Raw genomic sequence first — 14,816 nt, 5'->3', positions numbered from 1 at the left:
TGAAGTACTCATCGAGGATGGTACACTGATTGTACCGGTGAATGTCCCGTGGATGCCTTCCAAGTACCAAACATCAGCCATCATATACGTGTTGTTTTCACCAAGATTCACATACCCTGTGAGAATGTAAAAGTCACCTCCTTTCCTATATATTGCATAAGTAGCAGAAGTATCTCATTCCCTTTACAGCTTCCAAGACTAACATCTCTTAAATCATTTCAATTGTTGTTTAAGAATACTTTAAGGATGAAAAAGTAGGAAGAGCATGGTAATATATATATATATATATATATATGGAAAGTGATTATGAGAGGGGGAGAGACAGAGAGAGAGAGAGAGAGAGAGAGAGAGAGAGAGAGAGAGAGAGAGAGAGAGAGAGAGAGAGAGAGCCAGGCACCTACCTGTGAGATCTGAGGATTGCAGTTCAAAGTCAGCCCAAACAAGAAAGATTTTGAGATTCTTATCTCCAATTAACTCCTCATAAACCATAAGTGGAGATGTAGTTCAAAGTGGCAGAGCACCAGCCTTGAGCAAGAAAGCTCAGAGACAGTGCTCAGGCCCTGAGTTCAAGCCCCATGACCAAACAAAATTTTTAAAAAAGACAAAGAACAAGAAAGAAAAACACTCATTCTATAGTTCAAAAATTATCCCACAAAGAGCAGAGTAGCCGGTTTTGATTTTTCAAATGACCCGTTAGCCCACATGGGAAAGGCAGCACCCATGCTTTTATATTTAATAAAGTCCATGACCCTCCAGTGAGTTTCTCATGTCATGTGTTGTATTTGCCCAGAGTTCATATTTTGCTTATTTTATACTAGACAAGTCTTTCTTATCTTTCCTTTTACCTATGCATTTAATAACTTACGATATCTAGTCATTTAAGAACACAGTCCTTTTTTCTCTTACTTTTGCTAACCAAGAACAATTAGATGTGTATGGTGAATATGTAATACAATACACTCTTAGAGGAAACTGAAAAGTTGGCGCAACTCATACCAAAAGATAGATATTTTTTTTCTTCCACACGGGAAGAAAACTTTCACATGTTCCTACGTGAGATCTTCTGTTTGGAGCCAGAGTGGAATCAAACTGTACCTTGATTTGCATCAGACAATGGCTTTATTGTCTTATTGTTTTCTGGCCTTATTCTGTTTAAATGACCTGAGATTTACCATATGAATGTAACACCTGGAAGTTCCCTGGGTCTCAAGGAGGGAAGAAGCTGGAGTGGAAAATAAACGTGGCAGTCTTTACTTGGACTGCAGACATCCCGGACCCGGTGTGTCTGTCTCTCTTCTTTTTCTTCCTAGTCCTTGCCCCCTATTTCAGGAACCCCAATCTGCGAACCCTGGTTTGCTGCCGGCTAGCCCCGGCAATCTTCAAATTCCATGCAATTGCTGTCAAAAAATAAATTGTGACTTTATGACTACTGAATACTAGAAGAGGGTGGACAAGGAATAGGAAGAGAGGCAATAGTCCATTGTTGACCCAATGGACTATTTAACCCTAGGTGAGCCAGAAACATGAACTGGAAAAGATAGATAGCTGAGAAAAGGTAACTTGAATAGCACTTTGATGAGAGTTTATCCACACAGGATTCTAGTGACATAGGCATAGCATGATCTGTATTAATTTGATAACAGAGATCTGGCTGGGTCACTTGAATTTTCTCTGTATTAATTCTTGTGAGAAAAAAAAAAAAAAACAGAAATGGAGCTTTTAAAGGGATTCCTGAGAACAAAATAAAGATTGCAACCATCATAGCACCTTTCCCTTAGCGGTTGCTAAGGAAAATATATACCACTTTTTCTGTTAAATCTAGTCCGATTGTCTAAAAGTGTTGCTTATGCAAAAGTTTGATGCCCTGTTGCTTTTTATATTTAGTCACCAGATACACAAAGTCTATATATTTACTTAGTGTTTGGTCGAGTGGGTTGGTGTGTCTCTGTAAAAATACCCACTTGTCTATTATTGCAGGAACTGCCAGCTGACTTCCAGTCCTTAGATCACTGACAAAACATTAGTTTGGCTTATCCCAGGATGTTTTTCTATTTTAAATTCTTTTCAGAAACGTCTCAGGGGCTCCTTTCCAGGCTCTTCAAAATGTGAACCCCACGAGGCAACACTTCTTCAACGTATTTCCAAATGTGCCCTGTTGCCTGGTCAGTCTGAGGTGTAATAACTCATTAAGAACTGCCGCTAGCAGTACCACAAGCAGAATGCAGTTTGTCTCTGAATACAGACAGAGTTCACGAACCCATAGCATCAACTCCACCACCCTCCTGCCCCTTAAAATCACTCCCTCCTTCTTTGTGAAACACCTTGCCTGTTTAAGTATCTTCACATTAATGTGCAGTGTAAGTTTTATATACGATGCTATCAAATGTATTTGAAGTGTCAAATTATTATGTATGGCTATGGACCATCTTGTCTTTTCCAGTCACACTCTTTCACGGAATAGTTCAAGTAAATGGCAATATTGGTTAAAGAAATATGTGATGAGAATTGAACATTTCAAAGCCTGATCACAGTCTGTCTCTATTCCGTGGGTTTCGTTGAAGGATTTCATTTTGCTTTCTTCTTGTGCTCTTAACTCTCAGCACCAGAAAATATCTAAGTCTCCTTCATCTCCCCTGGATGGAATTCCTCACTTGTCTGATCATGTAATATCAGAGGGACATAATTTTCAATCACTCAGAGCCATATTTATCTTCTATGAACTGTAATTTTTCATTAGTCCAGTCTTTAGAGACATGGGATAATGGAATAAATGCAAAAGTCTCCCCACTTTTGGACAACAAACCACAAGGATCAATGATGTTTTTAAGGAGAAAATATACCACCAGTGGAGCTGAACACATGAGAAGACCCTTCACCCCATTTCTCATGGGTGAAAAGACTGAGGGGAAAAAAAGAAGTCCTTAGTGGAAATAAAGATTGATTTGGCTTTGCAACACTTCAGGGTAAGTAAGGGATTCACTTTCCTAGATCATTATGTGTCCTGTTCCATTAGCTGCTTCTACTTAATATGAAAAATTAATATCCATAGAAAGAAAAGTTTTTAAGAAATGAGTTTTTAACAAGAATAAATTACAGGGGGGTGGGCAGAGGGTAATGGGGACCAAGACATGTGAAAGGGTATCAATGTATGTGAATTAATGCACCTTCTATCTGGCAAATATCATGTAACCCTTTTATTAATTGCAATAAAAAATATTTTAAAAAAGGAATAAATTACAACTCAGAATTTAAAACTGCAGTGATAAGATTTAAAATTCACAAAGTTAAATGCATTTGTTACTCAGCCACACAAACATGCATAAAACCTACAATATTGCCTCGAACACTTTCAAAGAGATATGATCAGGACCTTAAGGTGGATGAAGCCAATCTCCCAAACAACATTCACACTTAAACTCCCCAGAGGAAATCGTCTAGGGACTAAAGAAAAACTGAACATAACTTTGAAGCATTTGCTGATGGAAGGGAATATACTTAGGAGAAAATCTTTTAGTACTAAAAATATGAGAGGAAGTCTTGAAGAGAGAACAAACGAGGAAATCACTTAATGAGTTACCTTATTCTCATGCCAAGTTTTGTTTGATTAACATTTAACTTAGAAGAAATTTTATTTATTTGCCCCACACTGCCATTTAACTAGATTCATCATTTTAGTCAAATGGATTATGATGTTGACAAATGGCCGTAGGAGGTGTTCATTTGCCCTTTCACAGTCTTTAAAAGGGAATCCTTGGAATATGGTTGAACAGGGCTGACCTGCGGATTTCCCACACTGTCCTTACCAGGCAAGGAATCTCCTTCTCTACCCCTCACCATGTTTATATGGCATACAAGGACAGCTGGATCTGGAGACTAGAACTCCTGAGTTTGATCCTCACTTCTACTGGTTCAAGAATTCAACTTTCAGCTTTCAACTTTCAGTTCTGAAGCAGGAGAAAAATTAAAAGCCGAGAGTAAATCTTCAAAGCTAATTGACCCTAGATAGGGAAGAAAGATGAAACTGGAGTCACTTCTCTAAGATATTTCCAATTGACCCTGCTGGGAGGTGGGTAATGACTCTAGTAAATACTTCTTTTTCAAAGATTTAGCTCATTAAATATTGTATTTTGTTTCTTTTGTTTTTTTTTTTAAATAAAACTCTAGAAGGAAGATGGCACCGAGACAATAGGGACGCTGCCTAGCTCTCTCTGACAAAAAGAGAGAACCAGGGAGTCCCACGAGCCAACTACCAAAAGAAATCCACAACAACAAACTCAAAAAGCAACGGAGAAGGACTCAAACCGGAAAAGAAATCCAGATAAAGCTCACATCCAACTTTCTCAAAGAATTCGGAACGCGAGGACCCCTCCCCCACCTCTCGCCGCCGGATCCAACCCTCTAAAGCCGCAGAAAGCCACAGAAAGTGGCAGCTGGCGCCGGACCAAGCTGCAAAAAGCGGCTTGAGCGGGTGCCGGCTCCACGCTGGGAGCGGGCGCCGGATCTAATCCACGAAAAGCGGCGGCAGTGGAGGGCGCCAGGCTGGGAGCCCAACGGCTGCAGAAACCAGCACAGAACCGGGCCAGCGAACGGCGGAAGCAGCGGAACCCAGACGCGGAACCAGAACAGCAAGCAGCAAAACCCAGACACAGAACACAGGCGGCGGCGGAGACCCGAGGGGAGTGAAAGACTCCCCACCACCGTGGAGCACCCGCAGACAGACGCAGAGGCGTGAGTAATACAGCGCGACCCCAAACACATCGGGAAAGCAGAGCAGGTGCCAAGCAATAGAACTTAACTCAGACCTCAACACCCTGCCAGAGAAAGACTGGCGGGAGCAGGGGGGCAAGGAATTTAGAATCCTGTCCTTTCCCTCAACAGCCCCCTCCCTCAGGCCATTGACTGGAGATTGACAGGCGGGCTACCCATAAGATCCAGCACCCCACCAAGGGAGGCGGGGCTGTCCCAACTCCCACCCGCCCAACGAGCTCAACCCCCAGCCCTCTAACTGGAGACTGACAAGCGGGCGGACCCTAAGACCCAGCACCACACCAGGGGAGGCGGAGCTGTCCCAGCTCCCACCCGCCCACCAGGCTCCTCTCCCAGGCCACTGGATCTGAAGAGTGGAGGGCGTTGGGACCCTGCCTTACAACAGTGGGTAGGGGGTGCAGGAAAATAGGAGCCAGCATCTGCCCCCCCTCAATTCCTGAGCGGGGCATCCTCCAGCTGGGAATCCTGAGCAAGACACCACCAAGGGGCCCCCCACAGTCACAGACTCTGACAAAGCAGTGGAAACACAGCAGGGATCTGAAGGGCCTACCAGCAGCCAAGCTCCCCTTCTGAGAACCAAAAAGGCGCGGCTCCGCCCTTGGAGCCCACGACCCCAGCTGGGCCCCGCCCCTGGAAACAGAGGGGTCTCCTTCTGGTCCTGCTGAGAGCCCCTGAAACTCTCAATCCCCAGACCCTTGGCTTGGGGCCGCCCCTGGAAGCAGCACAGGAAAACGTCTGCCAACCGCGCTCAGGCAGAAGCTCGCAGATCCATCCCATGGTCCACTGTGAGGCCACTGGTTGGGCTAAGAGCTAGTTGCGCAGCAACACATAAGTTTTATTCTAATACTTTCCAAACTTTGTATTCAAATACGCTACCTACTTACCCCCTGACCTCTCTCATTCTATTTTTCTATCTCTGGACCTCTGCTCGTCATTCAACCCTTATACTGCATGAACCTACACTTGATGGCTGTTGAGCAACACTGTATATCTAGGTGTTTAATTATTCTCTAGGCTCAGAGGGACTTAAAGACAATAGAGATTGGATTGAGAGGCTTATTGTTTTGGGTATAAATCACTTTTCAGTGGATTATTAGACTGGTCGGTAACTGCACAAAAAGAAAGAGTGATAACACCAATCAAAACTTGTGAACATCTAGAGTCTGACAGCTACAGAGGTCTAGGTTGGTTATATCTGAAAAACTATAATCGTGTTTAGTATTAATCTTGCCCCCATTTTCAAATGGGCAGAACAAGAAACTCAAGAAAAATGTCAAATCAAGAAACAACATCCCCCACCCCCTCACCCAATGTAAACAGCCAATGGAACAGTCACTGGCAAACCTAGAGGAGAGTCTTCCAAGTGCTGTACAAATGCAATTGATAAACATCATTAATGAAAAATGTGAAAATATAAAGAAAGAGATAAGGGAGGAAGCCATAGCTGAACAAGAGGAAACCATAAACAAGGTGATAAGTGAAAAAGAAGAAGCCATAAAGGAGGCCATAATAAAGGTTTTTCAAAGAAAGATGGATGAATTCATAGAATCCACAAATAAAAAGTGCCCGAACTCCAGCAAATGTTCAAAGAAAATAAAGCTACTGAGCTAACCACTCAAATGGAAATGAAGGAGCTAAAGAAATCCATACATGATCTAAAAGAAGAGGTACAAGGCATCAAAAATGAGCAATTAGAAGCAAGGGAGATGAAAAATAAAGTAGATAGCTTTGATAGCAGGTTAGACAATGCAGAGGAGAGAATTTCCGGGGCTGAAGATAATTTAGTTATTATAGAGAAAGAACAGAAAATGAGTCAATCCAAATCTAGGAAAAATGAGAGAGCGCTTCAGGAGGTCCAAGATACAATTAGGAAGCCTAATTTAAGGCTAATTGGTGTTGAAGAGGGTGTGGAGAAAGAGGTCAATGGTATTGGAAATATACTTCAGGGAATCATCTCAGAGAATTTCCCAAATATCCAGAAGGGCAGGCCCATCCAGATACAAGAAGCTTTTAGAACCCCAAACAGACCTGACCAGAAAAGAACATCCCACCGCCACATTGTAATCCGAACTGGATCAATAGAAACCAAAGAAAGGATCCTAACGGCAGCCAGGGAAAAGGGTTCAGTAACCAATAAAGGAAAACCAATCAGAATAACCCCAGATTTCTCAGCAGAGACCATGCAAGCAAGAAGTGACTGGGAGCATATATGTCATGCCCTTAAGTCAAATAACTACCAACCAAGAATACTGTACCCAGCTAAGCTCTCATTCATAACTGAGGGAACAATAAAAACATTCCATTCCAGGGAAAAGCTGCAACAATATGTCACAACAAAACCAACACTACAGAGAATTCTGAAAGATGTTCTATACATAGAAAACCAAAATAAATGCAACATAGGGAAAGAAATGGCACCTAAACAGCATACCACCTAAGGACCACAAGAACTGTCAAGACACAGGCCCAAATAAAAGCTTTTAAAAATGGTAGGAACTAATAAATATCTCTCAATCCTAACTCTCAATATCAATGGACTTAACTCTCCAATTACACGGCATAGACTGTCTAGTTGGATCAAAAAGCAAGAGCCATCGTTCTGCTGTCTTCAAGAGACACATCTTACCCAAAAAAAATCATCTTTTGAAAGTGAGAGGTTGGAATAAACTCTATCAAGCTAACGGCCCCCATAAATAGGCTGGAGTTGCCATCCTCATATCAGATAAAATAGACTTCAAACTAAAATTAGTAAGAAAAGACAAAGAAGGTTACTACATACTACTAAAGGGATCTTTCCTCCAGGAAGACATAACGATCCTAAATATTTACACACCCAACCCCGGAGCTCCAAACTTCATCAAGCAAACTTTACTTACACTGAAACCATACATTGATCAAAATACAGTGATTGTAGGTGACTTTAACACACCACTCTCACCTATGGACAGATCAACAAGGCAAAAACTCAACAGAGAAACCTTAGAACTGAACAACTATATAGACCAACTAGATCTAACAGACATCTGCAGAATATTCCACCCAGCAACAACACAATATACGTTTTCTCAGCAGCACATGGAACATTTTCCAAAATAGATCACATCTTAGGCCATAAAACAAACCTGGACAGATTCAGAAACACTGAAATTATTCCATGCACACTCTCAGACCACAAAGGCATCAAACTGGAACTGAACACACATCTCCACCAATGAAAACCCTGTAACTTATGGAGACTGAACAACACATTGTTGAATCACCAATGGGTCATCGAAGAGATCAGAGCAGAAATCCAACAGTTTATGAAATTTAACAGTAAGGAGCACACAAAATACCAACTCCTTTGGGACACAGCAAAGGCAGTACTCAGAGGAAAATTTATAGCGCTGAGTGCCTACAACAACAAGTTGGAAAAATTGCATACCAACAAGTTAATATCTCACCTTAAGTTCCTGGAAAAAGAGCAACAAACCAACCCTAATCCCAGTAGAAGAAAGCAAATAATTAAAATCAAAGCAGAATTAAATGATTTGGAATCCAAAAAAAACTATAGAAAGAATCAACAAAACAAGGAGTTGGTTCTTTGAAAGAATTAACAAAATTGACAAGCCCTTAGCAAATCTTACCAAAAAAAGAAGAGAGCATACGAAAATAAACAAAATTGCAGATGAAAATGGTAATATCACGACAGAAATTACCAAGATCCAGAATATCATGAGGGAATACTTCTCAAACCTTTATGCCAACAAATTTGAGAATCTAGATGAAATGGATGAATTCCTAGCCACTATTAACATACCCACACTGAACCAAGAAGAACTAAGCCAACTCAACAGGCCTATTTCAAGCTCTGAAATAGAAATGGCAATTAGAGAACTTCCACCTAAGAAAAGCCCAGGGACAGATGGATTCACAGCTGAATTCTATAAGGTCTTCAAAGCAGAGCTCACACCAATACTCCTCAAGCTCTTCAACGAAATTGAAAACGAAGGTTCCTTACCAAACTCATTCTATGAAGCCAGTATAACCCTCATCCCCAAACCAGACAGAGATTCATCAAAGAAAGAGAACTATAGACCTATATCTTTGATGAACATCGATGCAAAACTTCTCAACAAAATACTGGCCAACCGTCTACAACAACTCATCAAAAAAATTATACACTATGATCAAACTGGATTCATCACGGGGAGGCAAAACTGGTTCAACATACGCAAATCAATTAATATAATTCAACACATCAACAGGAGCAAGGACAAAAATCACATGATTGTCTCAATAGACGTGGAAAAGGCATTTGACAAGATCCAACACCCCTTTATGTTAAAAGCTCTGGAGAAACTAGGAATCCATGGAACATTCCTCAATGTAATAAAGGCTGTGTATGAGAAACCTACTGCTAGTATTACACTTAATGGTGAAAATCTACAGCCATTCCCTCTAAAATCAGGAACGAGACAAGGATGCCCACTCTCTCCACTACTCTTTAACATAGTACTAGAATTCCTAGCCAGTGCAATAAGGCAAGAAGCAAGCATAAAGGGGATCCAAGTAGGGAAAGAGGAAATAAAACTATCCCTCTTTGCAGATGACATGATTCTGTATTTAAAGAATCCTATAGACTCTACTCCCAAGCTCCTTGAGCTGATTCAAAGGTTTGGAAGAGTAGCAGGCTATAAAATCAACCCTCAAAAATCAACTGCCTTCCTTTACACCAACAGTGAGAGGAACGAGGCAACAATCAGGAAAGAAACTCCTTTCACAATAGCCTCAAAGAAAATAAAGTACCTAGGAATTAGCTTAACTAAGAATGTAAAGGACCTTTTTGACGAAAACTTTAAAACCCTAAAAAAGGAAATTAAAGCAGAACGAAGGACATGGAAAAACCTCCCATGCTCCTGGATCCGAAGAATCAACATTGTGAAAATGACAATCTTGCCAAGAGCTATCTACAAATTCAATGCAATACCCATCAATATCCCAAAGGCATTCTTTAAAGAAATAGAAGAGATAATCCAAAATCTCATATGGAATAATAAAAGACCCCGTATAGCAAAAACACTTCTTAGCAGAAAGAACAGCGCTGGAGGAATTTCAATTCCAAACTTTAGACTCTATTACAGAGCTATAATTCTCAAAACAGCTTGGTACTGGCACAGGAACAGGCCTGAAGTCCAATGGAATAGAACTGAGGACCCAGATATTAAACCACAGACCTATGGCCACCTAATCTTTGACAAGGGAGCCAAAAAAATAGAATGGAAGAAAGACAGCCTCTTCAACAAGTTATGCTGGCAGAACTGGTTAAGCACCTGCAGAAAACTGAAGCTGGATCCTTCTTTGTCATCTTGCACTAGAATTAACTCCAAATGGATCAAAGACCTGGAGGTAAAAGCTGACACACTGAAAGGAAGGAATAGGAGATACGCTAGGCCTCCTTGGCACAGGTCGAAACTTTCTTAATAAGGACCAAGAATCACAACAAATCAGAGAAAGGCTGGATAAGTGGGACTGCATTAAACTGCAGAGCTTTTGTATGGCAAAGGACATAGCTAGTAAACTAATTAGGAAGCCTACAGAGTGGGAGAAGATCTTCACCAACCAAACAATGGACAAAGGCCTCATATCTAAAATATATCAACAACTCAAAAAATTGAATCACTCCAAAACTAACCTCCAAAGTAACAACCATCCCATTAAAAAATGGGCCAAAGACTTAAAGAGAGTCTTCTCTGAAGAAGAAACAAAAATGGCCTATAGACACATGAAGAAATGCTCCACATCTCTGGTCATAAAAGAAATGCAAATCAAAACAACTCTAAGATTCCACCTCACTCCAGTTAGAATGGCCAGGATCAGGAAAACGAATAACAACAGATGCTGGAGGGGATGTGGTCAGGAGGGATCACTACTACACTGTTGGTGGGAGTGCAAACTCGTTCAACCACTATGGAAAGCAGTGTGGCAGTGCCTCAAAAGACTAAACATAGAACTCCCCTATGACCCAGCAATTCCATACTTGGCATTTACCCAACCTTCCAGAAACAAGGACATACTAAATCCACTAGCACAACAATGTTCATTGCAGCACTATTCACCATAGCAAAGGTATGGAACCAACCTAGATGTCCCTCAGTTGATGAGTGGATCAACAAGTTGTGGTATTTGTACACAATGGAATTCTATGCTGCTGTCAGAAAGAATGACATCGCCCCATTTGTTAGGAAATGGAAAGACTTAGAAAAAATCATATTAAGTGAAGTAAGCCAGACTCAAAGGAACTTAGGCTCAATGGTTTCCCTCATTCGTCATAATCAGTAGAAACCTTGGGCTCTACTAGCAGAGATCTGCAATAGAGCAAAATCTTGATACATAAGGCCATATAATGTGAAGCTAATTGAAAGGAGCTCCAGAATATTGAAACAAAAGCCATATAATGAATGATTGTTGTCCTTAATGTACTATGTTGTCTCTCATCTCCTTTGCTGTCCCTTGGTTATCTCATATTGGTATAGTATCTCACTTTGTTATCTGATATATTGAATTTATTTGTATTTGGATATTTGAAATTTGATAGGGAAGGGGGGAAAACCAAGACGGGTGTGGGGGTATGGGGGGGGGAGGAAACGGGTACCAAGACATGTGAAAGGGTATCAATGTATGTGAATTAATGCACCTTCTATCTGGCAAATATCATGTAACCCTTTTACTGATTACAATAAAAAAATGTACACAGTAAAAAAAAATAAAAAAAATAAAAATAAAATATGATGTAAAAATCAAAAAAAAATAAAACTCTAAGTTGTTTTGTGTTGAGATTCTGTAGCATTCTTAAGACGCTATTGTATCACCTAGAGGACAAACATAATGGAATCTAGAATGGATATCAGGAAAGCCCTGTGTCTGTACCAGTCCTTCTAGTCTTGTTAGTGCTTGAATTTGGACCAAAAAGTCTTCTTGACTCTGACTCCCATTTGACCCTTGCTTCGCATGACCCTAGGAAAATGAACCAGTGTGTCCCGTTGGCAGAGTTGCCAAATTAAACTCTTCAAACACTTTGGAGAAAATAGTTTAACCAAGAAAGGAAATTGTCAGAATTCAGATGGATTTATTGTGCTGAACTTTCCAAAACAGAGACCAAGGCCAACAGGCCTAAAACTTCCCAGTCTCAATCTCTGTTCCATCATAACTTGCGCATAAGAATCATATGTGTGCGTGGCTACATAGCATTAAAGTCTTCTAGGCCCCTCTTATGGAAAGGCCAGCTTTATTTTGGGGGTAAGATTGTCTATTTAAATACACATGAAAGAGAATATTTCTACTGACTCTATGCTTTTGGAATTATTTAGAAAAAGACTCTTTTCATGATGCATTTGCTTTAGTACTCTCTCTTCTAGTCCACTTTATAATGCTGCTTTTCATTTTAAGCTTAGTAAAATAGTAAATTTACCTTTGTATTTCAGCTAATACTACACACACACACACACACACACACACACACACACGCACACACACACACGCAATATCCTATACTATTTTACCACTAGCTGAGAAACCTGCAAAAGCAGTTCACAGGAAACTGTAACAGGAGTTTAGCAATATGGTCTTGCTGAAGAATACTGGCTCATTACTTAACCTCATATTAACTAAGAGAAAGATCACAGCCAGGCACCCCAGCCATCTCCATGCTGTACTCGTCCCTTCTCAGGAGTTCTTGTCCTCAGTCCTTTTGCTGCCATCTTGCAATCCAGGAAGGATGGATCACCTGCCAGTTGTCCATGACTTGCCTATCGTGATCAGGCTGTTGCCTGAAAGAGAAGAGGAGGTAACAACTTCTCTGGAATCCCTCTCAGTGGAAGGACTGAGATAATAACCATCCCCAGAACTCCACCCTGGCTGGAACTGTTTAATTATTCACGCCATTCTTCTCTAGCCCTAATTCTCTATTCAAACCTAGAGTTTATGTCTGCAACCTGAAGAAAGCTAAACATGGGATAAAAACATGAGAACCCTTATATACTTAATAAAAACAGGAAGACAAAGAGTATAAATAATGTTTGTGGACTAATCTACCTTTCATTAAATAATTCCCCCCAAAGATTACCTAATTTAATCTTAAAGCCTGAGAGAGAGGTAATTCACTCTGTTTTTAAGGGCTGAAGTTCAGAAATACAAAAGACTACATTCTCAGTCATAGCCACTATCAAGGAACATTACATTCACTGAAGGAAACAATGCTGTTTCTTTCTAGCAGGACGTGAGCAGTGAACATAGAATGGTGAGGTGGAAAGAAAACTGAGTTATACAGCAACCTAATCTTGGGCGGCCTTCACTTTTCCAAATCTTTCTCAGTGCTTGCTGTGATACCATGCCATTTGCACTGTCCTGAGATGAGAATTCTGGCCGTACCAAGTTCCCACGTACTATCCCTGCTATTTTATTGGATAAATACATGAATACTGTGGTCAGCTGAATAATTGGAGTGAGAGACACTCCACACTCCAGGGGCAATGGACCTGTAGAAGTTACTGTGTGTGGCAAAATGACCTGGTAGCTCGGATTGTATTAAGGAAGTGCATACAGAGATTGTCCTGTTTATCCTAGTATACAGTAAATGTAGTTCAAACCACGGAGAATAAGGAAATGTGAAGGGCAATGTCTGCTGCTTTACCAGCTAGAAGATGGGTTAAGGGTAGAATCCAAGGAATGCAAGATACCAGCTATGGAAAACAAGGAGACAAAGAACCATTCTCTTCTGGGGCCTCCAGAGGGCGCAACACTCAGCCTTCATTTCACTCTGACAGAGTACACTGCATGAGACTTCCAATCTCCAGAACTACAGGAAAAGTCACAAGGAAAGACAGGAGGGATTTAATATATGTTTCTCAGTCTGTGGTAGTTATAGCAGCCACAGGAGGCTTATATATTTTCATTAATTAATTTGATCCTCATGGACTATGAACCCAGTGAATCAGTTTCCAGCATCCATGTTCTTAGCTACTACGAAATACAGATTTTTGGATAAATTATTCTGTTTTCCATATGTTAATCATCTCTTTTATTTCTTACTCTTGAACTACTTACTACAGCACTTCACACAGGTTGTTTTATAAAAGCTATTGCAAATTCTTTTCCTCATTATAGCAATTATATATACTGACTTGTTACACAGGCTTTTATAAAACACAGGAAAAACAAATGTTCATAGTTGCCACATGTCCACATTACCCAGACGCATGCATACTGAGGACTCTGGTCTGCATCCATCTGCATTTGTTATGCTATTGGTTTCACTTTTTTTGATTTTGTGCATGTTTGCAACCTACTACCAATGTAGAACTGTGTGTTTGCCTACATATTCATTGTAATTTTACATTCTCCGCTATTTACACTGAAGACTATGAATTTTAATTACAGTATTATGAACATCTCCTTGGAATCTCAGGCCTTCTTTTTCATTATGTTCCATCATAAATTGTTAATTTTTTTTAAATAAAGAATAAGAGGTATAGAATGGCAATGTGGAAGTCTTCACTATTTTTTAACTTTAATGAAGTTTCCTGATTCCCAGGTAGTGAGGGAGAGAGGAGAGTGTGGGAGCTAGGGAGAGTGGAGGGTGGTAGAGGAAAGACAGAAAGAGAAAAGTGAGAGGGGAGGAGGTAGGAAAGGAGAGCAGAAAGGGAATGAGAACAAGAGAACAGGAAGAAGAGGGAAGGAAGAGGGAAAGGGAGGGAGAAAGAACAGATATAGGCACAATATCTGCATCATATCTTTTTATTTTATGACTTCCTACAAAAACGAAATATTCTGTTTTCTTCCTAGTGTTTCTATGTTATAGTTAAATTCCCTGTTAGAAATTTCCATTCAAAAGTTTTATGTACTTCTTGCTTGATTTGTACTGACAAGTTGCTTTCTAAAAATGTAATATTTTTCATTTCAATCTATGGGAGTTTTATATTTCATATACCTTAAATGATATCAGAGAGTATAGGCGCTTTTAGCCTTTGAAGATGGATTAAAAAGAGAATTCTCTTTGTATTTATTTTATT

Source organism: Megascapheus bottae, chromosome 7, assembly GCF_031878675.1.
Source record: "Megascapheus bottae isolate mThoBot1 chromosome 7, mThoBot2.hap1, whole genome shotgun sequence".
Taxonomy (NCBI): Eukaryota; Metazoa; Chordata; class Mammalia; order Rodentia; family Geomyidae; genus Megascapheus; species Megascapheus bottae.
The sequence above is the reverse complement of the archived record's forward strand: the minus strand, read 5'-3'. Positions refer to the sequence as shown.